Source organism: Brachyhypopomus gauderio, chromosome 1 (genome assembly GCF_052324685.1).
Source record: "Brachyhypopomus gauderio isolate BG-103 chromosome 1, BGAUD_0.2, whole genome shotgun sequence".
NCBI classification, from domain to species: domain Eukaryota; kingdom Metazoa; phylum Chordata; class Actinopteri; order Gymnotiformes; family Hypopomidae; genus Brachyhypopomus; species Brachyhypopomus gauderio.
In genome coordinates this window covers 7,790,042-7,817,116 of record NC_135211.1, presented here as the reverse complement: position 1 = coordinate 7,817,116, position 27,075 = coordinate 7,790,042, and the positions used below count along the sequence as shown (strand labels likewise).

The window sequence follows — 27,075 nt, the reverse complement described above, 5'->3', positions numbered from 1 at the left end:
GAATTGGAAGAGGCAAGAATCATCATTTCCAGTCTGATAAAAGCAGCTTCCTCTTCAACGTCGCCTTAGCACACAGTCACATACAACACTTTGCAAAAGGCATCCTGGCAGGATATGTCACTACTTGATCTTCTTTCTTCTCCTGCCATTCTGAATAAGTAGATGAACGCTTACGTTTTATCGTCCGGCCTTTTAACACCCTGCACATTACAAATGTTCCAATTTCAGCATGGGTTTATTGGTGTGCTATGAATTCTCACAGCTTAGACTCAGAGTACATGACAATCTGGTAGTGTACATAGCATATTTGTATCAAGTCGTTTTCTTGGAGGGACACAGCACCGTTCCCATTTTGACATACCAGCTTGAACTCCTTGGATAATTAAAAGGGCCATCTTGAGTGGATTGCTGCTGCTTATGTGTCATTAATGACTTGCATATCATTTAGCTATATGAAATATTAAGCAACAAAAATATGAACAGCAAGTTAAAACCCCTGCAGATGGCATTTAAAGGGACTTGGAAAGGATGACAAGGATGGATGAGTTGCTGCTTCTTCTTTCTTTTCGCTACTCGTTTTCTTCTTTTCACATAGACAAGTGATTTGGCAGGGGCACAACTGACCGTGAGTGTTTGTAAAACTCCACTTTGTAGCAGTGGGATTTGAACCCACGCCTCCGAAGAGAATGGAGCTTAAATCCAGCGCCTTAGACCACTCGGCCACGCTACCTCTATGAAGAAGTCTTTGCCGACTTTTTCAAGAAAGAAGGTGAATTTATGTTGAATTGGAAGAGGCAAGAATCATCATTTCCAGTCTGATAAAAGCAGCTTCCTCTTCAACCTCGCCTCAGCACACAGTCACATACAACACTTTGCAAAAGGCATCCTGGCAGGATATGTCACTACTTGATCTTCTTTCTTCTCCTGCCATTCTGAATAAGTAGATGAACGCTTACGTTTTATCGTCCGGCCTTTTAACACCCTGCACATTACTAATGTTCCAATTTCAGCATGGGTTTATTGGTGTGCTATGAATTCTCACAGCTTAGACTCAGAGTACATGACAATCTGGTAGTGTACATAGCATACTTGTATCAAGTCGTTTTCTTGGAGGGACACAGCACCGTTCCCATTTTGACATACCTGCTTGAACTCCTTGGATAATTAAAAGGCCCATCTTGAGTGGATTGCTGCTGCTTATGTGTCATAAATGACTTGCATATCATTTAGCTATATGAAATATTAAGCAACAAAAATATGAACAGCAAGTTAAAACCCCTGCAGATGGCATTTAAAGGGACTTGGAAAGGATGACAAGGATGGATGAGTTGCTGCTTCTTCTTTCTTTTCGCTACTCGTTTTCTTCTTTTCACATAGACAAGTGATTTGGCAGGGGCACAACTGACCGTGAGTGTTTGTAAAGCTCCACTTGGTAGCAGTGGGATTTGAACCCACGCCTCCGAAGAGAATGGAGCTTAAATCCAGCGTCTTAGACCACTCGGCCACGCTACCTCTATGAAGAAGTCTTTGCCGACTTTTTCACGAAAGAAGGTGAATTTATGTTGAATTGGAAGAGGCAAGAATCATCATTTCCAGTCTGATAAAAGCAGCTTCCTCTTCAACCTCGCCTCAGCACACAGTCACATACAACACATTGCAAAAGGCATCCTGGCAGGATATGTCACTACTTGATCTTCTTTCTTCTCCTGCCATTCTGAATAAGTAGATGAACGCTTACGTTTTATCGTCCGGCCTTTTAACACCCTGCACATTACAAATGTTCCAATTTCAGCATGGGTTTATTGGTGTGCTATGAATTCTCACAGCTTAGACTCAGAGTACATGACAATCTGGTAGTGTACATAGCATATTTGTATCAAGTCGTTTTCTTGGAGGGACACAGCACCGTTCCCATTTTGACATACCAGCTTGAACTCCTTGGATAATTAAAAGGCCCATCTTGAGTGGATTGCTGCTGCTTATGTGTCATTAATGACTTGCATATCATTTAGCTATATGAAATATTAAGCAACAAAAATATGAACAGCAAGTTAAAACCCCTGCAGATGGCATTTAAAGGGACTTGGAAAGGATGACGATGATGGATGAGTTGCTGCTTCTTCTTTCTTTTCGCTACTCGTTTTCTTCTTTTCACATAGACAAGTGATTTGGCAGGGGCACAACTGACCGTGAGTGTTTGTAAAACTCCACTTGGTAGCAGTGGGATTTGAACCCACGCCTCCGAAGAGAATGGAGCTTAAATCCAGCGCCTTAGACCACTCGGCCACGCTACCTCTATGAAGAAGACTTTGCCGACTTTTTCACGAAAGAAGGTGAATTTATGTTGAATTGGAAGAGGCAAGAATCATCATTTCCAGTCTCATAAAAGCAGCTTCCTCTTCAACCTCGCCTCAGCACACAGTCACATACAACACTTTGCAAAAGGCATCCTGGCAGGATATGTCACTACTTGATCTTCTTTCTTCTCCTGCCATTCTGAATAAGTAGATGAACGCTTACGTTTTATCGTCCGGCCTTTTAACACCCTGCACATTACAAATGTTCCAATTTCAGCATGGGTTTATTGGTGTGCTATGAATTCTCACAGCTTAGACTCAGAGTACATGACAATCTGGTAGTGTACATAGCATATTTGTATCAAGTCGTTTTCTTGGAGGGACACAGCACCGTTCCCATTTTGACATACCAGCTTGAACTCCTTGGATAATTAAAAGGGCCATCTTGAGTGGATTGCTGCTGCTTATGTGTCATTAATGACTTGCATATCATTTAGCTATATGAAATATTAAGCAACAAAAATATGAACAGCAAGTTAAAACCCCTGCAGATGGCATTTAAAGGGACTTGGAAAGGATGACTTGATGATGGATGAGTTGCTGCTTCTTCTTTCTTTTCGCTACTCGTTTTCTTCTTTTCACATAGACAAGTGATTTGGCAGGGGCACAACTGACCGTGAGTGTTTGTAAAACTCCACTTGGTAGCGGTGGGATTTGAACCCACGCCTCCGAAGAGAATGGAGCTTAAATCCAGCGCCTTAGACCACTCGGCCACGCTACCTCTATGAAGAAGTCTTTGCCGACTTTTTCACGAAAGAAGGTAAATTTATGTTGAATTGGAAGAGGTAAGAATCATCATTTCCAGTCTGATAAAAGCAGCTTCGTCTTCAACGTCGCCTTAGCACACAGTCACATACAACACTTTGCAAAAGGCATCCTGGCAGGATATGTCACTACTTGATCTTCTTTCTTCTCCTGCCATTCTGAATAAGTAGATGAACGCTTACGTTTTATCGTCCGGCCTTTTAACACCCTGCACATTACAAATGTTCCAATTTCAGCATGGGTTTATTGGTGTGCTATGAATTCTCACAGCTTAGACTCAGAGTACATGACAATCTGGTAGTGTACATAGCATATTTGTATCAAGTCGTTTTCTTGGAGGGACACAGCACCGTTCCCATTTTGACATACCAGCTTGAACTCCTTGGATAATTAAAAGGCCCATCTTGAGTGGATTGCTGCTGCTTATGTGTCATTAATGACTTGCATATCATTTAGCTATATGAAATATTAAGCAACAAAAATATGAACAGCAAGTTAAAACCCCTGCAGATGGCATTTAAAGGGACTTGGAAAGGATGACAAGGATGGATGAGTTGCTGCTTCTTCTTTCTTTTCGCTACTCGTTTTCTTCTTTTCACATAGACAAGTGATTTGGCAGGGGCACAACTGACCGTGAGTGTTTGTAAAACTCCACTTTGTAGCAGTGGGATTTGAACCCACGCCTCCGAAGAGAATGGAGCTTAAATCCAGCGCCTTAGACCACTCGGCCACGCTACCTCTATGAAGAAGTCTTTGCCGACTTTTTCAAGAAAGAAGGTGAATTTATGTTGAATTGGAAGAGGCAAGAATCATCATTTCCAGTCTGATAAAAGCAGCTTCCTCTTCAACCTCGCCTCAGCACACAGTCACATACAACACTTTGCAAAAGGCATCCTGGCAGGATATGTCACTACTTGATCTTCTTTCTTCTCCTGCCATTCTGAATAAGTAGATGAACGCTTACGTTTTATCGTCCGGCCTTTTAACACCCTGCACATTACTAATGTTCCAATTTCAGCATGGGTTTATTGGTGTGCTATGAATTCTCACAGCTTAGACTCAGAGTACATGACAATCTGGTAGTGTACATAGCATACTTGTATCAAGTCTTTTTCTTGGAGGGACACAGCACCGTTCCCATTTTGACATACCTGCTTGAACTCCTTGGATAATTAAAAGGCCCATCTTGAGTGGATTGCTGCTGCTTATGTGTCATAAATGACTTGCATATCATTTAGCTATATGAAATATTAAGCAACAAAAATATGAACAGCAAGTTAAAACCCCTGCAGATGGCATTTAAAGGGACTTGGAAAGGATGACAAGGATGGATGAGTTGCTGCTTCTTCTTTCTTTTCGCTACTCGTTTTCTTCTTTTCACATAGACAAGTGATTTGGCAGGGGCACAACTGACCGTGAGTGTTTGTAAAACTCCACTTGGTAGCAGTGGGATTTGAACCCACGCCTCCGAAGAGAATGGAGCTTAAATCCAGCGTCTTAGACCACTCGGCCACGCTACCTCTATGAAGAAGTCTTTGCCGACTTTTTCACGAAAGAAGGTGAATTTATGTTGAATTGGAAGAGGCAAGAATCATCATTTCCAGTCTGATAAAAGCAGCTTCCTCTTCAACCTCGCCTCAGCACACAGTCACATACAACACATTGCAAAAGGCATCCTGGCAGGATATGTCACTACTTGATCTTCTTTCTTCTCCTGCCATTCTGAATAAGTAGATGAACGCTTACGTTTTATCGTCCGGCCTTTTAACACCCTGCACATTACAAATGTTCCAATTTCAGCATGGGTTTATTGGTGTGCTATGAATTCTCACAGCTTAGACTCAGAGTACATGACAATCTGGTAGTGTACATAGCATATTTGTATCAAGTCGTTTTCTTGGAGGGACACAGCACCGTTCCCATTTTGACATACCAGCTTGAACTCCTTGGATAATTAAAAGGCCCATCTTGAGTGGATTGCTGCTGCTTATGTGTCATTAATGACTTGCATATCATTTAGCTATATGAAATATTAAGCAACAAAAATATGAACAGCAAGTTAAAACCCCTGCAGATGGCATTTAAAGGGACTTGGAAAGGATGACGATGATGGATGAGTTGCTGCTTCTTCTTTCTTTTCGCTACTCGTTTTCTTCTTTTCACATAGACAAGTGATTTGGCAGGGGCACAACTGACCGTGAGTGTTTGTAAAACTCCACTTGGTAGCAGTGGGATTTGAACCCACGCCTCCGAAGAGAATGGAGCTTAAATCCAGCGCCTTAGACCACTCGGCCACGCTACCTCTATGAAGAAGTCTTTGCCGACTTTTTCACGAAAGAAGGTGAATTTATGTTGAATTGGAAGAGGCAAGAATCATCATTTCCAGTCTGATAAAAGCAGCTTCCTCTTCAACCTCGCCTCAGCACACAGTCACATACAACACATTGCAAAAGGCATCCTGGCAGGATATGTCACTACTTGATCTTCTTTCTTCTCCTGCCATTCTGAATAAGTAGATGAACGCTTACGTTTTATCGTCCGGCCTTTTAACACCCTGCACATTACAAATGTTCCAATTTCAGCATGGGTTTATTGGTGTGCTATGAATTATCACAGCTTAGACTCAGAGTACATGACAATCTGGTAGTGTACATAGCATATTTGTATCAAGTCGTTTTCTTGGAGGGACACAGCACCGTTCCCATTTTGACATACCAGCTTGAACTCCTTGGATAATTAAAAGGCCCATCTTGAGTGGATTGCTGCTGCTTATGTGTCATTAATGACTTGCATATCATTTAGCTATATGAAATATTAAGCAACAAAAATATGAACAGCAAGTTAAAACCCCTGCAGATGGCATTTAAAGGGACTTGGAAAGGATGACGATGATGGATGAGTTGCTGCTTCTTCTTTCTTTTCGCTACTCGTTTTCTTCTTTTCACATAGACAAGTGATTTGGCAGGGGCACAACTGACCGTGAGTGTTTGTAAAACTCCACTTGGTAGCAGTGGGATTTGAACCCACGCCTCCGAAGAGAATGGAGCTTAAATCCAGCGTCTTAGACCACTCGGCCACGCTACCTCTATGAAGAAGTCTTTGCCGACTTTTTCACGAAAGAAGGTGAATTTATGTTGAATTGGAAGAGGCAAGAATCATCATTTCCAGTCTGATAAAAGCAGCTTCCTCTTCAACCTCGCCTCAGCACACAGTCACATACAACACATTGCAAAAGGCATCCTGGCAGGATATGTCACTACTTGATCTTCTTTCTTCTCCTGCCATTCTGAATAAGTAGATGAACGCTTACGTTTTATCGTCCGGCCTTTTAACACCCTGCACATTACAAATGTTCCAATTTCAGCATGGGTTTATTGGTGTGCTATGAATTCTCACAGCTTAGACTCAGAGTACATGACAATCTGGTAGTGTACATAGCATATTTGTATCAAGTCGTTTTCTTGGAGGGACACAGCACCGTTCCCATTTTGACATACCAGCTTGAACTCCTTGGATAATTAAAAGGCCCATCTTGAGTGGATTGCTGCTGCTTATGTGTCATTAATGACTTGCATATCATTTAGTCATATGAAATATTAAGCAACAAAAATATGAACAGCAAGTTAAAACCCCTGCAGATGGCATTTAAAGGGACTTGGAAAGGATGACGATGATGGATGAGTTGCTGCTTCTTCTTTCTTTTCGCTACTCGTTTTCTTCTTTTCACATAGACAAGTGATTTGGCAGGGGCACAACTGACCGTGAGTGTTTGTAAAACTCCACTTGGTAGCAGTGGGATTTGAACCCACGCCTCCGAAGAGAATGGAGCTTAAATCCAGCGCCTTAGACCACTCGGCCACGCTACCTCTATGAAGAAGTCTTTGCCGACTTTTTCACGAAAGAAGGTGAATTTATGTTGAATTGGAAGAGGCAAGAATCATCATTTCCAGTCTGATAAAAGCAGCTTCCTCTTCAACCTCGCCTCAGCACACAGTCACATACAACACATTGCAAAAGGCATCCTGGCAGGATATGTCACTACTTGATCTTCTTTCTTCTCCTGCCATTCTGAATAAGTAGATGAACGCTTACGTTTTATCGTCCGGCCTTTTAACACCCTGCACATTACAAATGTTCCAATTTCAGCATGGGTTTATTGGTGTGCTATGAATTATCACAGCTTAGACTCAGAGTACATGACAATCTGGTAGTGTACATAGCATATTTGTATCAAGTCGTTTTCTTGGAGGGACACAGCACCGTTCCCATTTTGACATACCAGCTTGAACTCCTTGGATAATTAAAAGGCCCATCTTGAGTGGATTGCTGCTGCTTATGTGTCATTAATGACTTGCATATCATTTAGCTATATGAAATATTAAGCAACAAAAATATGAACAGCAAGTTAAAACCCCTGCAGATGGCATTTAAAGGGACTTGGAAAGGATGACGATGATGGATGAGTTGCTGCTTCTTCTTTCTTTTCGCTACTCGTTTTCTTCTTTTCACATAGACAAGTGATTTGGCAGGGGCACAACTGACCGTGAGTGTTTGTAAAACTCCACTTGGTAGCAGTGGGATTTGAACCCACGCCTCCGAAGAGAACGGAGCTTAAATCCAGCGCCTTAGACCACTCGGCCACGCTACCTCTATGAAGAAGTCTTTGCCGACTTTTTCACGAAAGAAGGTGAATTTATGTTGAATTGGAAGAGGCAAGAATCATCATTTCCAGTCTGATAAAAGCAGCTTCCTCTTCAACCTCGCCTCAGCACACAGTCACATACAACACATTGCAAAAGGCATCCTGGCAGGATATGTCACTACTTGATCTTCTTTCTTCTCCTGCCATTCTGAATAAGTAGATGAACGCTTACGTTTTATCGTCCGGCCTTTTAACACCCTGCACATTACAAATGTTCCAATTTCAGCATGGGTTTATTGGTGTGCTATGAATTATCACAGCTTAGACTCAGAGTACATGACAATCTGGTAGTGTACATAGCATATTTGTATCAAGTCGTTTTCTTGGAGGGACACAGCACCGTTCCCATTTTGACATACCAGCTTGAACTCCTTGGATAATTAAAAGGCCCATCTTGAGTGGATTGCTGCTGCTTATGTGTCATTAATGACTTGCATATCATTTAGCTATATGAAATATTAAGCAACAAAAATATGAACAGCAAGTTAAAACCCCTGCAGATGGCATTTAAAGGGACTTGGAAAGGATGACGATGATGGATGAGTTGCTGCTTCTTCTTTCTTTTCGCTACTCGTTTTCTTCTTTTCACATAGACAAGTGATTTGGCAGGGGCACAACTGACCGTGAGTGTTTGTAAAACTCCACTTGGTAGCAGTGGGATTTGAACCCACGCCTCCGAAGAGAATGGAGCTTAAATCCAGCGCCTTAGACCACTCGGCCACGCTACCTCTATGAAGAAGACTTTGCCGACTTTTTCACGAAAGAAGGTGAATTTATGTTGAATTGGAAGAGGCAAGAATCATCATTTCCAGTCTCATAAAAGCAGCTTCCTCTTCAACCTCGCCTCAGCACACAGTCACATACAACACTTTGCAAAAGGCATCCTGGCAGGATATGTCACTACTTGATCTTCTTTCTTCTCCTGCCATTCTGAATAAGTAGATGAACGCTTACGTTTTATCGTCCGGCCTTTTAACACCCTGCACATTACAAATGTTCCAATTTCAGCATGGGTTTATTGGTGTGCTATGAATTCTCACAGCTTAGACTCAGAGTACATGACAATCTGGTAGTGTACATAGCATATTTGTATCAAGTCGTTTTCTTGGAGGGACACAGCACCGTTCCCATTTTGACATACCAGCTTGAACTCCTTGGATAATTAAAAGGGCCATCTTGAGTGGATTGCTGCTGCTTATGTGTCATTAATGACTTGCATATCATTTAGCTATATGAAATATTAAGCAACAAAAATATGAACAGCAAGTTAAAACCCCTGCAGATGGCATTTAAAGGGACTTGGAAAGGATGACTTGATGATGGATGAGTTGCTGCTTCTTCTTTCTTTTCGCTACTCGTTTTCTTCTTTTCACATAGACAAGTGATTTGGCAGGGGCACAACTGACCGTGAGTGTTTGTAAAACTCCACTTGGTAGCGGTGGGATTTGAACCCACGCCTCGAACGAGAATGGAGCTTAAATGCAGCGCCTTAGACCACACAGCCACGCTACCTCTATGAAGAAGTCTTTGCCGACTTTTTCACGAAAGAAGGTGAATTTATGTTGAATTGGAAGAGGCAAGAATCATCATTTCCAGTCTGATAAAAGCAGCTTCCTCTTCAACCTCGCCTCAGCACACAGTCACATACAACACATTGCAAAAGGCATCCTGGCAGGATATGTCACTACTTGATCTTCTTTCTTCTCCTGCCATTCTGAATAAGTAGATGAACGCTTACGTTTTATCGTCCGGCCTTTTAACACCCTGCACATTACAAATGTTCCAATTTCAGCATGGGTTTATTGGTGTGCTATGAATTCTCACAGCTTAGACTCAGAGTACATGACAATCTGGTAGTGTACATAGCATATTTGTATCAAGTCGTTTTCTTGGAGGGACACAGCACCGTTCCCATTTTGACATACCAGCTTGAACTCCTTGGATAATTAAAAGGCCCATCTTGAGTGGATTGCTGCTGCTTATGTGTCATTAATGACTTGCATATCATTTAGCTATATGAAATATTAAGCAACAAAAATATGAACAGCCAGTTAAAACCCCTGCAGATGGCATTTAAAGGGACTTGGAAAGGATGACGATGTTGGATGAGTTGCTGCTTCTTCTTTCTTTTCGCTACTCGTTTTCTTCTTTTCACATAGACAAGTGACTTGGCAGGGGCACAACTGACCGTGAGTGTTTGTAAAACTCCACTTGGTAGCAGTGGGATTTGAACCCACGCCTCCGAAGAGAATGGAGCTTAAATCCAGCGCCTTAGACCACTCGGCCACGCTACCTCTATGAAGAAGTCTTTGCCGACTTTTTCACGAAAGAAGGTGAATTTATGTTGAATTGGAAGAGGCAAGAATCATCATTTCCAGTCTGATAAAAGCAGCTTCCTCTTCAACCTCGCCTCAGCACACAGTCACATACAACACATTGCAAAAGGCATCCTGGCAGGATATGTCACTACTTGATCTTCTTTCTTCTCCTGCCATTCTGAATAAGTAGATGAACGCTTACGTTTTATCGTCCGGCCTTTTAACACCCTGCACATTACAAATGTTCCAATTTCAGCATGGGTTTATTGGTGTGCTATGAATTATCACAGCTTAGACTCAGAGTACATGACAATCTGGTAGTGTACATAGCATATTTGTATCAAGTCGTTTTCTTGGAGGGACACAGCACCGTTCCCATTTTGACATACCAGCTTGAACTCCTTGGATAATTAAAAGGCCCATCTTGAGTGGATTGCTGCTGCTTATGTGTCATTAATGACTTGCATATCATTTAGCTATATGAAATATTAAGCAACAAAAATATGAACAGCAAGTTAAAACCCCTGCAGATGGCATTTAAAGGGACTTGGAAAGGATGACGATGATGGATGAGTTGCTGCTTCTTCTTTCTTTTCGCTACTCGTTTTCTTCTTTTCACATAGACAAGTGATTTGGCAGGGGCACAACTGACCGTGAGTGTTTGTAAAACTCCACTTGGTAGCAGTGGGATTTGAACCCACGCCTCCGAAGAGAATGGAGCTTAAATCCAGCGCCTTAGACCACTCGGCCACGCTACCTCTATGAAGAAGACTTTGCCGACTTTTTCACGAAAGAAGGTGAATTTATGTTGAATTGGAAGAGGCAAGAATCATCATTTCCAGTCTGATAAAAGCAGCTTCCTCTTCAACCTCGCCTCAGCACACAGTCACATACAACACTTTGCAAAAGGCATCCTGGCAGGATATGTCACTACTTGATCTTCTTTCTTCTCCTGCCATTCTGAATAAGTAGATGAACGCTTACGTTTTATCGTCCGGCCTTTTAACACCCTGCACATTACAAATGTTCCAATTTCAGCATGGGTTTATTGGTGTGCTATGAATTCTCACAGCTTAGACTCAGAGTACATGACAATCTGGTAGTGTACATAGCATATTTGTATCAAGTCGTTTTCTTGGAGGGACACAGCACCGTTCCCATTTTGACATACCAGCTTGAACTCCTTGGATAATTAAAAGGGCCATCTTGAGTGGATTGCTGCTGCTTATGTGTCATTAATGACTTGCATATCATTTAGCTATATGAAATATTAAGCAACAAAAATATGAACAGCAAGTTAAAACCCCTGCAGATGGCATTTAAAGGGACTTGGAAAGGATGACTTGATGATGGATGAGTTGCTGCTTCTTCTTTCTTTTCGCTACTCGTTTTCTTCTTTTCACATAGACAAGTGATTTGGCAGGGGCACAACTGACCGTGAGTGTTTGTAAAACTCCACTTGGTAGCGGTGGGATTTGAACCCACGCCTCCGAAGAGAATGGAGCTTAAATCCAGCGCCTTAGACCACTCGGCCACGCTACCTCTATGACGAAGTCTTTGCCGACTTTTTCACGAAAGAAGGTGAATTTATGTTGAATTGGAAGAGGCAAGAATCATCATTTCCAGTCTGATAAAAGCAGTTTCCTCTTCAACCTCGCCTCAGCACACAGTCACATACAACACTTTGCAAAAGGCATCCTGGCAGGATATGTCACTACGTGATCTTCTTTCTTCTCCTGCCATTCTGAATAAGTAGATGAACGCTTACGTTTTATCGTCCGGCCTTTTAACACCCTGCACGTTACAAATGTTCCAATTTGAGCATGGGTTTATTGGTGTGCTATGAATTCTCACAGCTTAGACTCAGAGTACATGACAATCTGGTAGTGTACATAGCATACTTGTATCAAGTCGTTTTCTTGGAGGGACACAGCACCGTTCCCATTTTGACATACATGCTTGAACTCCTTGGATAAATAAAAGGCCCATCTTGAGTGGATTGCTGCTGCTTATGTGTCATAAATGACTTGCATATCATTTAGCTATATGAAATATTAAGCAACAAAAATATGAACAGCAAGTTAAAACCCCTGCAGATGGCATTTAAAGGGACTTGGAAAGGATGACTTGATGATGGATGAGTTGCTGCTTCTTCTTTCTTTTCACTACTCGTTTTCTTCTTTTCACATAGACAAGTGATTTGGCAGGGGCACAACTGACCGTGAGTGTTTGTAAAACTCCACTTGGTAGCGGTGGGATTTGAACCAACGCCTCCGAAGAGAATGGAGCTTAAATCCAGCGCCTTAGACCACTCGGCCACGCTACCTCTATAAAGAAGTCTTTGCCGACTTTTTCACGAAAGAAGGTGAATTTATGTTGAATTGGAAGAGGCAAGAATCATCATTTCCAGTCTGATAAAAGCAGCTTCCTCTTCAACCTCGCCTCAGCACACAGTCACATACAACACTTTGCAAAAGGCATCCTGGCAGGATATGTCACTACTTGATCTTCTTTCTTCTCCTGCCATTCTGAATAAGTAGATGAACGCTTACGTTTTATCGTCCGGCCTTTTAACACCCTGCACATTACAAATGTTCCAATTTCAGCATGGGTTTATTGGTGTGCTATGAATTCTCACAGCTTAGACTCAGAGTACATGACAATCTGGTAGTGTACATAGCATACTTGTATCAAGTTGTTTTCTTGGAGGGACACAGCACCGTTCCCATTTTGACATACCTGCTTGAACTCCTTGGATAATTAAAAGGCCCATCTTGAGTGGATTGCTGCTGCTTATGTGTCATAAATGACTTGCATATCATTTAGCTATATGAAATATTAAGCAACAAAAATATGAACAGCAAGTTAAAACCCCTGCAGATGGCATTTAAAGGGACTTGGAAAGGATGACTTGATGATGGATGAGTTGCTGCTTCTTCTTTCTTTTCGCTACTCGTTTTCTTCTTTTCACATAGACAAGTGATTTGGCAGGGGCACAACTGACCGTGAGTGTTTGTAAAACTCCACTTGGTAGCGGTGGGATTTGAACCCACGCCTCCGACGAGAATGGAGCTTAAATCCAGCGCCTTAGACCACTCGGCCACGCTACCTCTATGAAGAAGTCTTTGCCGACTTTTTCACGAAAGAAGGTGAATTTATGTTGAATTGGAAGAGGCAAGAATCATCATTTCCAGTCTGATAAAAGCAGCTTCCTCTTCAACCTCGCCTCAGCACACAGTCACATACAACACTTTGCAAAAGGCATCCTGGCAGGATATGTCACTACTTGATCTTCTTTCTTCTCCTGCCATTCTGAATAAGTAGATGAACGCTTACGTTTTATCGTCCGGCCTTTTAACACCCTGCACGTTACAAATGTTCCAATTTCAGCATGGGTTTATTGGTGTGCTATGAATTCTCACAGCTTAGACTCAGAGTACATGACAATCTGGTAGTGTACATAGCATACTTGTATCAAGTCGTTTTCTTGGAGGGACACAGCACCGTTCCCATTTTGACATACATGCTTGAACTCCTTGGATAAATAAAAGGCCCATCTTGAGTGGATTGCTGCTGCTTATGTGTCATAAATGACTTGCATATCATTTAGCTATATGAAATATTAAGCAACAAAAATATGAACAGCAAGTTAAAACCCCTGCAGATGGCATTTAAAGGGACTTGGAAAGGATGACTTGATGATGGATGAGTTGCTGCTTCTTCTTTCTTTTCACTACTCGTTTTCTTCTTTTCACATAGACAAGTGATTTGGCAGGGGCACAACTGACCGTGAGTGTTTGTAAAACTCCACTTGGTAGCGGTGGGATTTGAACCCACGCCTCCGAAGAGAATGGAGCTTAAATCCAGCGCCTTAGACCACTCGGCCACGCTACCTCTATAAAGAAGTCTTTGCCGACTTTTTCACGAAAGAAGGTGAATTTATGTTGAATTGGAAGAGGCAAGAATCATCATTTCCAGTCTGATAAAAGCAGCTTCCTCTTCAACCTCGCCTCAGCACACAGTCACATACAACACTTTGCAAAAGGCATCCTGGCAGGATATGTCACTACTTGATCTTCTTTCTTCTCCTGCCATTCTGAATAAGTAGATAACCGCTTACGTTTTATCGTCCGGCCTTTTAACACCCTGCACATTACAAATGTTCCAATTTCAGCATGGGTTTATTGGTGTGCTATGAATTCTCACAGCTTAGACTCAGAGTACATGACAATCTGGTAGTGTACATAGCATACTTGTATCAAGTTGTTTTCTTGGAGGGACACAGCACCGTTCCCATTTTGACATACCTGCTTGAACTCCTTGGATAATTAAAAGGCCCATCTTGAGTGGATTGCTGCTGCTTATGTGTCATAAATGACTTGCATATAATTTAGCTATATGAAATATTAAGCAACAAAAATATGAACAGCAAGTTAAAACCCCTGCAGATGGCATTTAAAGGGACTTGGAAAGGATGACTTGATGATGGATGAGTTGCTGCTTCTTCTTTCTTTTCGCTACTCGTTTTCTTCTTTTCACATAGACAAGTGATTTGGCAGGGGCACAACTGACCGTGAGTGTTTGTAAAACTCCACTTGGTAGCGGTGGGATTTGAACCCACGCCTCCGACGAGAATGGAGCTTAAATCCAGCGCCTTAGACCACTCGGCCACGCTACCTCTATGAAGAAGTCTTTGCCGACTTTTTCACGAAAGAAGGTGAATTTATGTTGAATTGGAAGAGGCAAGAATCATCATTTCCAGTCTGATAAAAGCAGCTTCCTCTTCAACCTCGCCTCAGCACACAGTCACATACAACACTTTGCAAAAGGCATCCTGGCAGGATATGTCACTACTTGATCTTCTTTCTTCTCCTGCCATTCTGAATAAGTAGATGAACGCTTACGTTTTATCGTCCGGCCTTTTAACACCCTGCACGTTACAAATGTTCCAATTTCAGCATGGGTTTATTGGTGTGCTATGAATTCTCACAGCTTAGACTCAGAGTACATGACAATCTGGTAGTGTACATAGCATACTTGTATCAAGTCGTTTTCTTGGAGGGACACAGCACCGTTCCCATTTTGACATACCTGCTTGAACTCCTTGGATAATTAAAAGGCCCATCTTGAGTGGATTGCTGCTGCTTATGTGTCATAAATGACTTGCATATCATTTAGCTATATGAAATATTAAGCAACAAAAATATGAACAGCAAGTTAAAACCCCTGCAGATGGCATTTAAAGGGACTTGGAAAGGATGACGATGATGGATGAGTTGCTGCTTCTTCTTTCTTTTCGCTACTCGTTTTCTTCTTTTCACATAGACAAGTGATTTGGCAGGGGCACAACTGACCGTGAGTGTTTGTAAAACTCCACTTGGTAGCAGTGGGATTTGAACCCACGCCTCCGAAGAGAATGGAGCTTAAATCCAGCGCCTTAGACCACTCGGCCACGCTACCTCTATGAAGAAGTCTTTGCCGACTTTTTCACGAAAGAAGGTGAATTTATGTTGAATTGGAAGAGGCAAGAATCATCATTTCCAGTCTGATAAAAGCAGCTTCCTCTTCAACCTCGCCTCAGCACACAGTCACATACAACACATTGCAAAAGGCATCCTGGCAGGATATGTCACTACTTGATCTTCTTTCTTCTCCTGCCATTCTGAATAAGTAGATGAACGCTTACGTTTTATCGTCCGGCCTTTTAACACCCTGCACATTACAAATGTTCCAATTTCAGCATGGGTTTATTGGTGTGCTATGAATTATCACAGCTTAGACTCAGAGTACATGACAATCTGGTAGTGTACATAGCATATTTGTATCAAGTCGTTTTCTTGGAGGGACACAGCACCGTTCCCATTTTGACATACCAGCTTGAACTCCTTGGATAATTAAAAGGCCCATCTTGAGTGGATTGCTGCTGCTTATGTGTCATTAATGACTTGCATATCATTTAGCTATATGAAATATTAAGCAACAAAAATATGAACAGCAAGTTAAAACCCCTGCAGATGGCATTTAAAGGGACTTGGAAAGGATGACGATGATGGATGAGTTGCTGCTTCTTCTTTCTTTTCGCTACTCGTTTTCTTCTTTTCACATAGACAAGTGATTTGGCAGGGGCACAACTGACCGTGAGTGTTTGTAAAACTCCACTTGGTAGCAGTGGGATTTGAACCCACGCCTCCGAAGAGAATGGAGCTTAAATCCAGCGCCTTAGACCACTCGGCCACGCTACCTCTATGAAGAAGACTTTGCCGACTTTTTCACGAAAGAAGGTGAATTTATGTTGAATTGGAAGAGGCAAGAATCATCATTTCCAGTCTCATAAAAGCAGCTTCCTCTTCAACCTCGCCTCAGCACACAGTCACATACAACACTTTGCAAAAGGCATCCTGGCAGGATATGTCACTACTTGATCTTCTTTCTTCTCCTGCCATTCTGAATAAGTAGATGAACGCTTACGTTTTATCGTCCGGCCTTTTAACACCCTGCACATTACAAATGTTCCAATTTCAGCATGGGTTTATTGGTGTGCTATGAATTCTCACAGCTTAGACTCAGAGTACATGACAATCTGGTAGTGTACATAGCATACTTGTATCAAGTTGTTTTCTTGGAGGGACACAGCACCGTTCCCATTTTGACATACCTGCTTGAACTCCTTGGATAATTAAAAGGCCCATCTTGAGTGGATTGCTGCTGCTTATGTGTCATAAATGACTTGCATATCATTTAGCTATATGAAATATTAAGCAACAAAAATATGAACAGCAAGTTAAAACCCCTGCAGATGGCATTTAAAGGGACTTGGAAAGGATGACTTGATGATGGATGAGTTGCTGCTTCTTCTTTCTTTTCGCTACTCGTTTTCTTCTTTTCACATAGACAAGTGATTTGGCAGGGGCACAACTGACCGTGAGTGTTTGTAAAACTCCACTTGGTAGCGGTGGGATTTGAACCCACGCCTCCGACGAGAATGGAGCTTAAATCCAGCGCCTTAGACCACTCGGCCACGCTACCTCTATGAAGAAGTCTTTGCCGACTTTTTCACGAAAGAAGGTGAATTTATGTTGAATTGGAAGAGGCAAGAATCATCATTTCCAGTCTGATAAAAGCAGCTTCCTCTTCAACCTCGCCTCAGCACACAGTCACATACAACACTTTGCAAAAGGCATCCTGGCAGGATATGTCACTACTTGATCTTCTTTCTTCTCCTGCCATTCTGAATAAGTAGATGAACGCTTACGTTTTATCGTCCGGCCTTTTAACACCCTGCACGTTACAAATGTTCCAATTTCAGCATGGGTTTATTGGTGTGCTATGAATTCTCACAGCTTAGACTCAGAGTACATGACAATCTGGTAGTGTACATAGCATACTTGTATCAAGTCGTTTTCTTGGAGGGACACAGCACCGTTCCCATTTTGACATACCTGCTTGAACTCCTTGGATAATTAAAAGGCCCATCTTGAGTGGATTGCTGCTGCTTATGTGTCATAAATGACTTGCATATCATTTAGCTATATGAAATATTAAGCAACAAAAATATGAACAGCAAGTTAAAACCCCTGCAGATGGCATTTAAAGGGACTTGGAAAGGATGACGATGATGGATGAGTTGCTGCTTCTTCTTTCTTTTCGCTACTCGTTTTCTTCTTTTCACATAGACAAGTGATTTGGCAGGGGCACAACTGACCGTGAGTGTTTGTAAAACTCCACTTGGTAGCAGTGGGATTTGAACCCACGCCTCCGAAGAGAATGGAGCTTAAATCCAGCGCCTTAGACCACTCGGCCACGCTACCTCTATGAAGAAGTCTTTGCCGACTTTTTCACGAAAGAAGGTGAATTTATGTTGAATTGGAAGAGGCAAGAATCATCATTTCCAGTCTGATAAAAGCAGCTTCCTCTTCAACCTCGCCTCAGCACACAGTCACATACAACACATTGCAAAAGGCATCCTGGCAGGATATGTCACTACTTGATCTTCTTTCTTCTCCTGCCATTCTGAATAAGTAGATGAACGCTTACGTTTTATCGTCCGGCCTTTTAACACCATGCACATTACAAATGTTCCAATTTCAGCATGGGTTTATTGGTGTGCTATGAATTATCACAGCTTAGACTCAGAGTACATGACAATCTGGTAGTGTACATAGCATATTTGTATCAAGTCGTTTTCTTGGAGGGACACAGCACCGTTCCCATTTTGACATACCAGCTTGAACTCCTTGGATAATTAAAAGGCCCATCTTGAGTGGATTGCTGCTGCTTATGTGTCATTAATGACTTGCATATCATTTAGCTATATGAAATATTAAGCAACAAAAATATGAACAGCAAGTTAAAACCCCTGCAGATGGCATTTAAAGGGACTTGGAAAGGATGACGATGATGGATGAGTTGCTGCTTCTTCTTTCTTTTCGCTACTCGTTTTCTTCTTTTCACATAGACAAGTGATTTGGCAGGGGCACAACTGACCGTGAGTGTTTGTAAAACTCCACTTGGTAGCAGTGGGATTTGAACCCACGCCTCCGAAGAGAATGGAGCTTAAATCCAGCGCCTTAGACCACTCGGCCACGCTACCTCTATGAAGAAGACTTTGCCGACTTTTTCACGAAAGAAGGTGAATTTATGTTGAATTGGAAGAGGCAAGAATCATCATTTCCAGTCTCATAAAAGCAGCTTCCTCTTCAACCTCGCCTCAGCACACAGTCACATACAACACTTTGCAAAAGGCATCCTGGCAGGATATGTCACTACTTGATCTTCTTTCTTCTCCTGCCATTCTGAATAAGTAGATGAACGCTTACGTTTTATCGTCCGGCCTTTTAACACCCTGCACATTACAAATGTTCCAATTTCAGCATGGGTTTATTGGTGTGCTATGAATTCTCACAGCTTAGACTCAGAGTACATGACAATCTGGTAGTGTACATAGCATACTTGTATCAAGTTGTTTTCTTGGAGGGACACAGCACCGTTCCCATTTTGACATACCTGCTTGAACTCCTTGGATAATTAAAAGGCCCATCTTGAGTGGATTGCTGCTGCTTATGTGTCATAAATGACTTGCATATCATTTAGCTATATGAAATATTAAGCAACAAAAATATGAACAGCAAGTTAAAACCCCTGCAGATGGCATTTAAAGGGACTTGGAAAGGATGACTTGATGATGGATGAGTTGCTGCTTCTTCTTTCTTTTCGCTACTCGTTTTCTTCTTTTCACATAGACAAGTGATTTGGCAGGGGCACAACTGACCGTGAGTGTTTGTAAAACTCCACTTGGTAGCGGTGGGATTTGAACCCACGCCTCCGACGAGAATGGAGCTTAAATCCAGCGCCTTAGACCACTCGGCCACGCTACCTCTATGAAGAAGTCTTTGCCGACTTTTTCACGAAAGAAGGTGAATTTATGTTGAATTGGAAGAGGCAAGAATCATCATTTCCAGTCTGATAAAAGCAGCTTCCTCTTCAACCTCGCCTCAGCACACAGTCACATACAACACTTTGCAAAAGGCATCCTGGCAGGATATGTCACTACTTGATCTTCTTTCTTCTCCTGCCATTCTGAATAAGTAGATGAACGCTTACGTTTTATCGTCCGGCCTTTTAACACCCTGCACGTTACAAATGTTCCAATTTCAGCATGGGTTTATTGGTGTGCTATGAATTCTCACAGCTTAGACTCAGAGTACATGACAATCTGGTAGTGTACATAGCATACTTGTATCAAGTCGTTTTCTTGGAGGGACACAGCACCGTTCCCATTTTGACATACCTGCTTGAACTCCTTGGATAATTAAAAGGCCCATCTTGAGTGGATTGCTGCTGCTTATGTGTCATAAATGACTTGCATATCATTTAGCTATATGAAATATTAAGCAACAAAAATATGAACAGCAAGTTAAAACCCCTGCAGATGGCATTTAAAGGGACTTGGAAAGGATGACGATGATGGATGAGTTGCTGCTTCTTCTTTCTTTTCGCTACTCGTTTTCTTCTTTTCACATAGACAAGTGATTTGGCAGGGGCACAACTGACCGTGAGTGTTTGTAAAACTCCACTTGGTAGCAGTGGGATTTGAACCCACGCCTCCGAAGAGAATGGAGCTTAAATCCAGCGCCTTAGACCACTCGGCCACGCTACCTCTATGAAGAAGTCTTTGCCGACTTTTTCACGAAAGAAGGTGAATTTATGTTGAATTGGAAGAGGCAAGAATCATCATTTCCAGTCTCATAAAAGCAGCTTCCTCTTCAACCTCGCCTCAGCACACAGTCACATACAACACTTTGCAAAAGGCATCCTGGCAGGATATGTCACTACTTGATCTTCTTTCTTCTCCTGCCATTCTGAATAAGTAGATGAACGCTTACGTTTTATCGTCCGGCCTTTTAACACCCTGCACATTACAAATGTTCCAATTTCAGCATGGGTTTATTGGTGTGCTATGAATTATCACAGCTTAGACTCAGAGTACATGACAATCTGGTAGTGTACATAGCATATTTGTATCAAGTCGTTTTCTTGGAGGGACACAGCACCGTTCCCATTTTGACATACCAGCTTGAACTCCTTGGATAATTAAAAGGCCCATCTTGAGTGGATTGCTGCTGCTTATGTGTCATTAATGACTTGCATATCATTTAGCTATATGAAATATTAAGCAACAAAAATATGAACAGCAAGTTAAAACCCCTGCAGATGGCATTTAAAGGGACTTGGAAAGGATGACGATGATGGATGAGTTGCTGCTTCTTCTTTCTTTTCGCTACTCGTTTTCTTCTTTTCACATAGACAAGTGATTTGGCAGGGGCACAACTGACCGTGAGTGTTTGTAAAACTCCACTTGGTAGCAGTGGGATTTGAACCCACGCCTCCGAAGAGAATGGAGCTTAAATCCAGCGCCTTAGACCACTCGGCCACGCTACCTCTATGAAGAAGACTTTGCCGACTTTTTCACGAAAGAAGGTGAATTTATGTTGAATTGGAAGAGGCAAGAATCATCATTTCCAGTCTCATAAAAGCAGCTTCCTCTTCAACCTCGCCTCAGCACACAGTCACATACAACACTTTGCAAAAGGCATCCTGGCAGGATATGTCACTACTTGATCTTCTTTCTTCTCCTGCCATTCTGAATAAGTAGATGAACGCTTACGTTTTATCGTCCGGCCTTTTAACACCCTGCACATTACAAATGTTCCAATTTCAGCATGGGTTTATTGGTGTGCTATGAATTCTCACAGCTTAGACTCAGAGTACATGACAATCTGGTAGTGTACATAGCATATTTGTATCAAGTCGTTTTCTTGGAGGGACACAGCACCGTTCCCATTTTGACATACCAGCTTGAACTCCTTGGATAATTAAAAGGGCCATCTTGAGTGGATTGCTGCTGCTTATGTGTCATTAATGACTTGCATATCATTTAGCTATATGAAATATTAAGCAACAAAAATATGAACAGCAAGTTAAAACCCCTGCAGATGGCATTTAAAGGGACTTGGAAAGGATGACTTGATGATGGATGAGTTGCTGCTTCTTCTTTCTTTTCGCTACTCGTTTTCTTCTTTTCACATAGACAAGTGATTTGGCAGGGGCACAACTGACCGTGAGTGTTTGTAAAACTCCACTTGGTAGCGGTGGGATTTGAACCCACGCCTCGAACGAGAATGGAGCTTAAATGCAGCGCCTTAGACCACACAGCCACGCTACCTCTATGAAGAAGTCTTTGCCGACTTTTTCACGAAAGAAGGTGAATTTATGTTGAATTGGAAGAGGCAAGAATCATCATTTCCAGTCTGATAAAAGCAGCTTCCTCTTCAACCTCGCCTCAGCACACAGTCACATACAACACATTGCAAAAGGCATCCTGGCAGGATATGTCACTACTTGATCTTCTTTCTTCTCCTGCCATTCTGAATAAGTAGATGAACGCTTACGTTTTATCGTCCGGCCTTTTAACACCCTGCACATTACAAATGTTCCAATTTCAGCATGGGTTTATTGGTGTGCTATGAATTCTCACAGCTTAGACTCAGAGTACATGACAATCTGGTAGTGTACATAGCATATTTGTATCAAGTCGTTTTCTTGGAGGGACACAGCACCGTTCCCATTTTGACATACCAGCTTGAACTCCTTGGATAATTAAAAGGCCCATCTTGAGTGGATTGCTGCTGCTTATGTGTCATTAATGACTTGCATATCATTTAGCTATATGAAATATTAAGCAACAAAAATATGAACAGCCAGTTAAAACCCCTGCAGATGGCATTTAAAGGGACTTGGAAAGGATGACGATGTTGGATGAGTTGCTGCTTCTTCTTTCTTTTCGCTACTCGTTTTCTTCTTTTCACATAGACAAGTGACTTGGCAGGGGCACAACTGACCGTGAGTGTTTGTAAAACTCCACTTGGTAGCGGTGGGATTTGAACCCACGCCTCCGAAGAGAACAGAGCTTAAATCCAGCGCCTTAGACCACTCGGCCACGCTACCTCTATGAAGAAGACTTTGCCGACTTTTTCACGAAAGAAGGTGAATTTATGTTGAATTGGAAGAGGCAAGAATCATCATTTCCAGTCTGATAAAAGCAGCTTCCTCTTCAACCTCGCCTCAGCACACAGTCACATACAACACTTTGCAAAAGGCATCCTGGCAGGATATGTCACTACTTGATCTTCTTTCTTCTCCTGCCATTCTGAATAAGTAGATGAACGCTTACGTTTTATCGTCCGGCCTTTTAACACCCTGCACATTACAAATGTTCCAATTTCAGCATGGGTTTATTGGTGTGCTATGAATTCTCACAGCTTAGACTCAGAGTACATGACAATCTGGTAGTGTACATAGCATATTTGTATCAAGTCGTTTTCTTGGAGGGACACAGCACCGTTCCCATTTTGACATACCAGCTTGAACTCCTTGGATAATTAAAAGGGCCATCTTGAGTGGATTGCTGCTGCTTATGTGTCATTAATGACTTGCATATCATTTAGCTATATGAAATATTAAGCAACAAAAATATGAACAGCAAGTTAAAACCCCTGCAGATGGCATTTAAAGGGACTTGGAAAGGATGACTTGATGATGGATGAGTTGCTGCTTCTTCTTTCTTTTCGCTACTCGTTTTCTTCTTTTCACATAGACAAGTGATTTGGCAGGGGCACAACTGACCGTGAGTGTTTGTAAAACTCCACTTGGTAGCGGTGGGATTTGAACCCACGCCTCCGAAGAGAATGGAGCTTAAATCCAGCGCCTTAGACCACTCGGCCACGCTACCTCTATGAAGAAGTCTTTGCCGACTTTTTCACGAAAGAAGGTGAATTTATGTTGAATTGGAAGAGGCAAGAATCATCATTTCCAGTCTGATAAAAGCAGTTTCCTCTTCAACCTCGCCTCAGCACACAGTCACATACAACACTTTGCAAAAGGCATCCTGGCAGGATATGTCACTACGTGATCTTCTTTCTTCTCCTGCCATTCTGAATAAGTAGATGAACGCTTACGTTTTATCGTCCGGCCTTTTAACACCCTGCACGTTACAAATGTTCCAATTTGAGCATGGGTTTATTGGTGTGCTATGAATTCTCACAGCTTAGACTCAGAGTACATGACAATCTGGTAGTGTACATAGCATACTTGTATCAAGTCGTTTTCTTGGAGGGACACAGCACCGTTCCCATTTTGACATACATGCTTGAACTCCTTGGATAAATAAAAGGCCCATCTTGAGTGGATTGCTGCTGCTTATGTGTCATAAATGACTTGCATATCATTTAGCTATATGAAATATTAAGCAACAAAAATATGAACAGCAAGTTAAAACCCCTGCAGATGGCATTTAAAGGGACTTGGAAAGGATGACTTGATGATGGATGAGTTGCTGCTTCTTCTTTCTTTTCACTACTCGTTTTCTTCTTTTCACATAGACAAGTGATTTGGCAGGGGCACAACTGACCGTGAGTGTTTGTAAAACTCCACTTGGTAGCGGTGGGATTTGAACCCACGCCTCCGAAGAGAATGGAGCTTAAATCCAGCGCCTTAGACCACTCGGCCACGCTACCTCTATAAAGAAGTCTTTGCCGACTTTTTCACGAAAGAAGGTGAATTTATGTTGAATTGGAAGAGGCAAGAATCATCATTTCCAGTCTGATAAAAGCAGCTTCCTCTTCAACCTCGCCTCAGCACACAGTCACATACAACACTTTGCAAAAGGCATCCTGGCAGGATATGTCACTACTTGATCTTCTTTCTTCTCCTGCCATTCTGAATAAGTAGATGAACGCTTACGTTTTATCGTCCGGCCTTTTAACACCCTGCACATTACAAATGTTCCAATTTCAGCATGGGTTTATTGGTGTGCTATGAATTCTCACAGCTTAGACTCAGAGTACATGACAATCTGGTAGTGTACATAGCATACTTGTATCAAGTTGTTTTCTTGGAGGGACACAGCACTGTTCCCATTTTGACATACCTGCTTGAACTCCTTGGATAATTAAAAGGCCCATCTTGAGTGGATTGCTGCTGCTTATGTGTCATAAATGACTTGCATATCATTTAGCTATATGAAATATTAAGCAACAAAAATATGAACAGCAAGTTAAAACCCCTGCAGATGGCATTTAAAGGGACTTGGAAAGGATGACTTGATGATGGATGAGTTGCTGCTTCTTCTTTCTTTTCGCTACTCGTTTTCTTCTTTTCACATAGACAAGTGATTTGGCAGGGGCACAACTGACCGTGAGTGTTTGTAAAACTCCACTTGGTAGCGGTGGGATTTGAACCCACGCCTCCGACGAGAATGGAGCTTAAATCCAGCGCCTTAGACCACTCGGCCACGCTACCTCTATGAAGAAGTCTTTGCCGACTTTTTCACGAAAGAAGGTGAATTTATGTTGAATTGGAAGAGGCAAGAATCATCATTTCCAGTCTGATAAAAGCAGCTTCCTCTTCAACCTCGCCTCAGCACACAGTCACATACAACACTTTGCAAAAGGCATCCTGGCAGGATATGTCACTACTTGATCTTCTTTCTTCTCCTGCCATTCTGAATAAGTAGATGAACGCTTACGTTTTATCGTCCGGCCTTTTAACACCCTGCACGTTACAAATGTTCCAATTTCAGCATGGGTTTATTGGTGTGCTATGAATTCTCACAGCTTAGACTCAGAGTACATGACAATCTGGTAGTGTACATAGCATACTTGTATCAAGTCGTTTTCTTGGAGGGACACAGCACCGTTCCCATTTTGACATACCTGCTTGAACTCCTTGGATAATTAAAAGGCCCATCTTGAGTGGATTGCTGCTGCTTATGTGTCATAAATGACTTGCATATCATTTAGCTATATGAAATATTAAGCAACAAAAATATGAACAGCAAGTTAAAACCCCTGCAGATGGCATTTAAAGGGACTTGGAAAGGATGACTTGATGATGGATGAGTTGCTGCTTCTTCTTTCTTTTCGCTACTCGTTTTCTTCTTTTCACATAGACAAGTGATTTGGCAGGGGCACAACTGACCGTGAGTGTTTGTAAAACTCCACTTGGTAGCGGTGGGATTTGAACCCACGCCTCCGAAGAGAATGGAGCTTAAATCCAGCGCCTTAGACCACTCGGCCACGCTACCTCTATGAAGAAGTCTTTGCCGACTTTTTCACGAAAGAAGGTAAATTTATGTTGAATTGGAAGAGGCAAGAATCATCATTTCCAGTCTGATAAAAGCAGCTTCGTCTTCAACGTCGCCTTATGCACACAGTCACATACAACACTTTGCAAAAGGCATCCTGGCAGGATATGTCACTACTTGATCTTCTTTCTTCTCCTGCCATTCTGAATAAGTAGATGAACGCTTACGTTTTATCGTCCGGCCTTTTAACACCCTGCACATTACAAATGTTCCAATTTCAGCATGGGTTTATTGGTGTGCTATGAATTCTCACAGCTTAGACTCAGAGTACATGACAATCTGGTAGTGTACATAGCATATTTGTATCAAGTCGTTTTCTTGGAGGGACACAGCACCGTTCTCATTTTGACATACCAGCTTGAACTCCTTGGATAATTAAAAGGCCCATCTTGAGTGGATTGCTGCTGCTTATGTGTCATTAATGACTTGCATATCATTTAGCTATATGAAATATTAAGCAACAAAAATATGAACAGCAAGTTAAAACCCCTGCAGATGGCATTTAAAGGGACTTGGAAAGGATGACGATGATGGATGAGTTGCTGCTTCTTCTTTCTTTTCGCTACTCGTTTTCTTCTTTTCACATAGACAAGTGATTTGGCAGGGGCACAACTGACCGTGGGTGTTTGTAAAACTCCACTTGGTAGCAGTGGGATTTGAACCCACGCCTCCGAAGAGAATGGAGCTTAAATCCAGCGCCTTAGACCACTCGGCCATGCTACCTCTATGAAGAAGACTTTGCCGACTTTTTCACGAAAGAAGGTGAATTTATGTTGAATTGGAAGAGGCAAGAATCATCATTTCCAGTCTCATAAAAGCAGCTTCCTCTTCAACCTCGCCTCAGTACACAGTCACATACAACACTTTGCAAAAGGCATCCTGGCAGGATATGTCACTACTTGATCTTCTTTCTTCTCCTGCCATTCTGAATAAGTAGATGAACGCTTACGTTTTATCGTCCGGCCTTTTAACACCCTGCACATTACAAATGTTCCAATTTCAGCATGGGTTTATTGGTGTGCTATGAATTCTCACAGCTTAGACTCAGAGTACATGACAATCTGGTAGTGTACATAGCATATTTGTATCAAGTCGTTTTCTTGGAGGGACACAGCACCGTTCCCATTTTGACATACCAGCTTGAACTCCTTGGATAATTAAAAGGCCCATCTTGAGTGGATTGCTGCTGCTTATGTGTCATTAATGACTTGCATATCATTTAGCTATATGAAA

The 27,075-nt window shown here is 42.0% G+C and overlaps 32 non-coding genes across 32 annotated transcripts; all 32 read right to left on the bottom strand.

Moving 5' to 3' along the window:
- Positions 1 to 648: 648 nt before the first annotated feature.
- trnal-uaa (transfer RNA leucine (anticodon UAA)) lies at positions 649 to 730 on the bottom strand. Its single transcript has one exon. It is a non-coding gene; the product is annotated as a tRNA-Leu (tRNA).
- Positions 731 to 1,430: 700 nt separating this feature from the next.
- Positions 1,431 to 1,512, bottom strand: trnal-uaa (transfer RNA leucine (anticodon UAA)). The gene has a single exon. It is a non-coding gene; the product is annotated as a tRNA-Leu (tRNA).
- A 700-nt stretch (positions 1,513 to 2,212) lies between these two features.
- On the bottom strand, positions 2,213 to 2,294 carry trnal-uaa (transfer RNA leucine (anticodon UAA)). The gene has a single exon. It is a non-coding gene; the product is annotated as a tRNA-Leu (tRNA).
- A 702-nt stretch (positions 2,295 to 2,996) lies between these two features.
- trnal-uaa (transfer RNA leucine (anticodon UAA)) lies at positions 2,997 to 3,078 on the bottom strand. Its single transcript has one exon. It is a non-coding gene; the product is annotated as a tRNA-Leu (tRNA).
- Positions 3,079 to 3,778: 700 nt separating this feature from the next.
- trnal-uaa (transfer RNA leucine (anticodon UAA)) lies at positions 3,779 to 3,860 on the bottom strand. Its single transcript has one exon. It is a non-coding gene; the product is annotated as a tRNA-Leu (tRNA).
- Positions 3,861 to 4,560: 700 nt separating this feature from the next.
- Positions 4,561 to 4,642, bottom strand: trnal-uaa (transfer RNA leucine (anticodon UAA)). Its single transcript has one exon. It is a non-coding gene; the product is annotated as a tRNA-Leu (tRNA).
- Positions 4,643 to 5,342: 700 nt separating this feature from the next.
- On the bottom strand, positions 5,343 to 5,424 carry trnal-uaa (transfer RNA leucine (anticodon UAA)). The gene has a single exon. It is a non-coding gene; the product is annotated as a tRNA-Leu (tRNA).
- Positions 5,425 to 6,124: 700 nt separating this feature from the next.
- trnal-uaa (transfer RNA leucine (anticodon UAA)) lies at positions 6,125 to 6,206 on the bottom strand. Its single transcript has one exon. It is a non-coding gene; the product is annotated as a tRNA-Leu (tRNA).
- A 700-nt stretch (positions 6,207 to 6,906) lies between these two features.
- On the bottom strand, positions 6,907 to 6,988 carry trnal-uaa (transfer RNA leucine (anticodon UAA)). The gene has a single exon. It is a non-coding gene; the product is annotated as a tRNA-Leu (tRNA).
- Positions 6,989 to 7,688: 700 nt separating this feature from the next.
- On the bottom strand, positions 7,689 to 7,770 carry trnal-uaa (transfer RNA leucine (anticodon UAA)). The gene is given in 2 exon segments: positions 7,689 to 7,723; positions 7,733 to 7,770. It is a non-coding gene; the product is annotated as a tRNA-Leu (tRNA).
- A 700-nt stretch (positions 7,771 to 8,470) lies between these two features.
- trnal-uaa (transfer RNA leucine (anticodon UAA)) lies at positions 8,471 to 8,552 on the bottom strand. Its single transcript has one exon. It is a non-coding gene; the product is annotated as a tRNA-Leu (tRNA).
- A 1,484-nt stretch (positions 8,553 to 10,036) lies between these two features.
- On the bottom strand, positions 10,037 to 10,118 carry trnal-uaa (transfer RNA leucine (anticodon UAA)). Its single transcript has one exon. It is a non-coding gene; the product is annotated as a tRNA-Leu (tRNA).
- Positions 10,119 to 10,818: 700 nt separating this feature from the next.
- Positions 10,819 to 10,900, bottom strand: trnal-uaa (transfer RNA leucine (anticodon UAA)). Its single transcript has one exon. It is a non-coding gene; the product is annotated as a tRNA-Leu (tRNA).
- A 702-nt stretch (positions 10,901 to 11,602) lies between these two features.
- trnal-uaa (transfer RNA leucine (anticodon UAA)) lies at positions 11,603 to 11,684 on the bottom strand. Its single transcript has one exon. It is a non-coding gene; the product is annotated as a tRNA-Leu (tRNA).
- Positions 11,685 to 12,386: 702 nt separating this feature from the next.
- Positions 12,387 to 12,468, bottom strand: trnal-uaa (transfer RNA leucine (anticodon UAA)). The gene has a single exon. It is a non-coding gene; the product is annotated as a tRNA-Leu (tRNA).
- Positions 12,469 to 13,170: 702 nt separating this feature from the next.
- Positions 13,171 to 13,252, bottom strand: trnal-uaa (transfer RNA leucine (anticodon UAA)). The gene has a single exon. It is a non-coding gene; the product is annotated as a tRNA-Leu (tRNA).
- A 702-nt stretch (positions 13,253 to 13,954) lies between these two features.
- Positions 13,955 to 14,036, bottom strand: trnal-uaa (transfer RNA leucine (anticodon UAA)). The gene has a single exon. It is a non-coding gene; the product is annotated as a tRNA-Leu (tRNA).
- A 702-nt stretch (positions 14,037 to 14,738) lies between these two features.
- On the bottom strand, positions 14,739 to 14,820 carry trnal-uaa (transfer RNA leucine (anticodon UAA)). Its single transcript has one exon. It is a non-coding gene; the product is annotated as a tRNA-Leu (tRNA).
- A 700-nt stretch (positions 14,821 to 15,520) lies between these two features.
- Positions 15,521 to 15,602, bottom strand: trnal-uaa (transfer RNA leucine (anticodon UAA)). The gene has a single exon. It is a non-coding gene; the product is annotated as a tRNA-Leu (tRNA).
- A 700-nt stretch (positions 15,603 to 16,302) lies between these two features.
- Positions 16,303 to 16,384, bottom strand: trnal-uaa (transfer RNA leucine (anticodon UAA)). The gene has a single exon. It is a non-coding gene; the product is annotated as a tRNA-Leu (tRNA).
- Positions 16,385 to 17,086: 702 nt separating this feature from the next.
- trnal-uaa (transfer RNA leucine (anticodon UAA)) lies at positions 17,087 to 17,168 on the bottom strand. Its single transcript has one exon. It is a non-coding gene; the product is annotated as a tRNA-Leu (tRNA).
- A 700-nt stretch (positions 17,169 to 17,868) lies between these two features.
- trnal-uaa (transfer RNA leucine (anticodon UAA)) lies at positions 17,869 to 17,950 on the bottom strand. The gene has a single exon. It is a non-coding gene; the product is annotated as a tRNA-Leu (tRNA).
- A 700-nt stretch (positions 17,951 to 18,650) lies between these two features.
- Positions 18,651 to 18,732, bottom strand: trnal-uaa (transfer RNA leucine (anticodon UAA)). Its single transcript has one exon. It is a non-coding gene; the product is annotated as a tRNA-Leu (tRNA).
- A 702-nt stretch (positions 18,733 to 19,434) lies between these two features.
- On the bottom strand, positions 19,435 to 19,516 carry trnal-uaa (transfer RNA leucine (anticodon UAA)). Its single transcript has one exon. It is a non-coding gene; the product is annotated as a tRNA-Leu (tRNA).
- A 700-nt stretch (positions 19,517 to 20,216) lies between these two features.
- On the bottom strand, positions 20,217 to 20,298 carry trnal-uaa (transfer RNA leucine (anticodon UAA)). The gene has a single exon. It is a non-coding gene; the product is annotated as a tRNA-Leu (tRNA).
- A 700-nt stretch (positions 20,299 to 20,998) lies between these two features.
- Positions 20,999 to 21,080, bottom strand: trnal-uaa (transfer RNA leucine (anticodon UAA)). The gene has a single exon. It is a non-coding gene; the product is annotated as a tRNA-Leu (tRNA).
- A 1,484-nt stretch (positions 21,081 to 22,564) lies between these two features.
- Positions 22,565 to 22,646, bottom strand: trnal-uaa (transfer RNA leucine (anticodon UAA)). Its single transcript is given in 2 exon segments — positions 22,565 to 22,599; positions 22,609 to 22,646. It is a non-coding gene; the product is annotated as a tRNA-Leu (tRNA).
- Positions 22,647 to 23,348: 702 nt separating this feature from the next.
- Positions 23,349 to 23,430, bottom strand: trnal-uaa (transfer RNA leucine (anticodon UAA)). Its single transcript has one exon. It is a non-coding gene; the product is annotated as a tRNA-Leu (tRNA).
- A 702-nt stretch (positions 23,431 to 24,132) lies between these two features.
- On the bottom strand, positions 24,133 to 24,214 carry trnal-uaa (transfer RNA leucine (anticodon UAA)). The gene has a single exon. It is a non-coding gene; the product is annotated as a tRNA-Leu (tRNA).
- A 702-nt stretch (positions 24,215 to 24,916) lies between these two features.
- trnal-uaa (transfer RNA leucine (anticodon UAA)) lies at positions 24,917 to 24,998 on the bottom strand. The gene has a single exon. It is a non-coding gene; the product is annotated as a tRNA-Leu (tRNA).
- Positions 24,999 to 25,700: 702 nt separating this feature from the next.
- trnal-uaa (transfer RNA leucine (anticodon UAA)) lies at positions 25,701 to 25,782 on the bottom strand. The gene has a single exon. It is a non-coding gene; the product is annotated as a tRNA-Leu (tRNA).
- Positions 25,783 to 26,483: 701 nt separating this feature from the next.
- Positions 26,484 to 26,565, bottom strand: trnal-uaa (transfer RNA leucine (anticodon UAA)). Its single transcript has one exon. It is a non-coding gene; the product is annotated as a tRNA-Leu (tRNA).
- Positions 26,566 to 27,075: the final 510 nt, after the last annotated feature.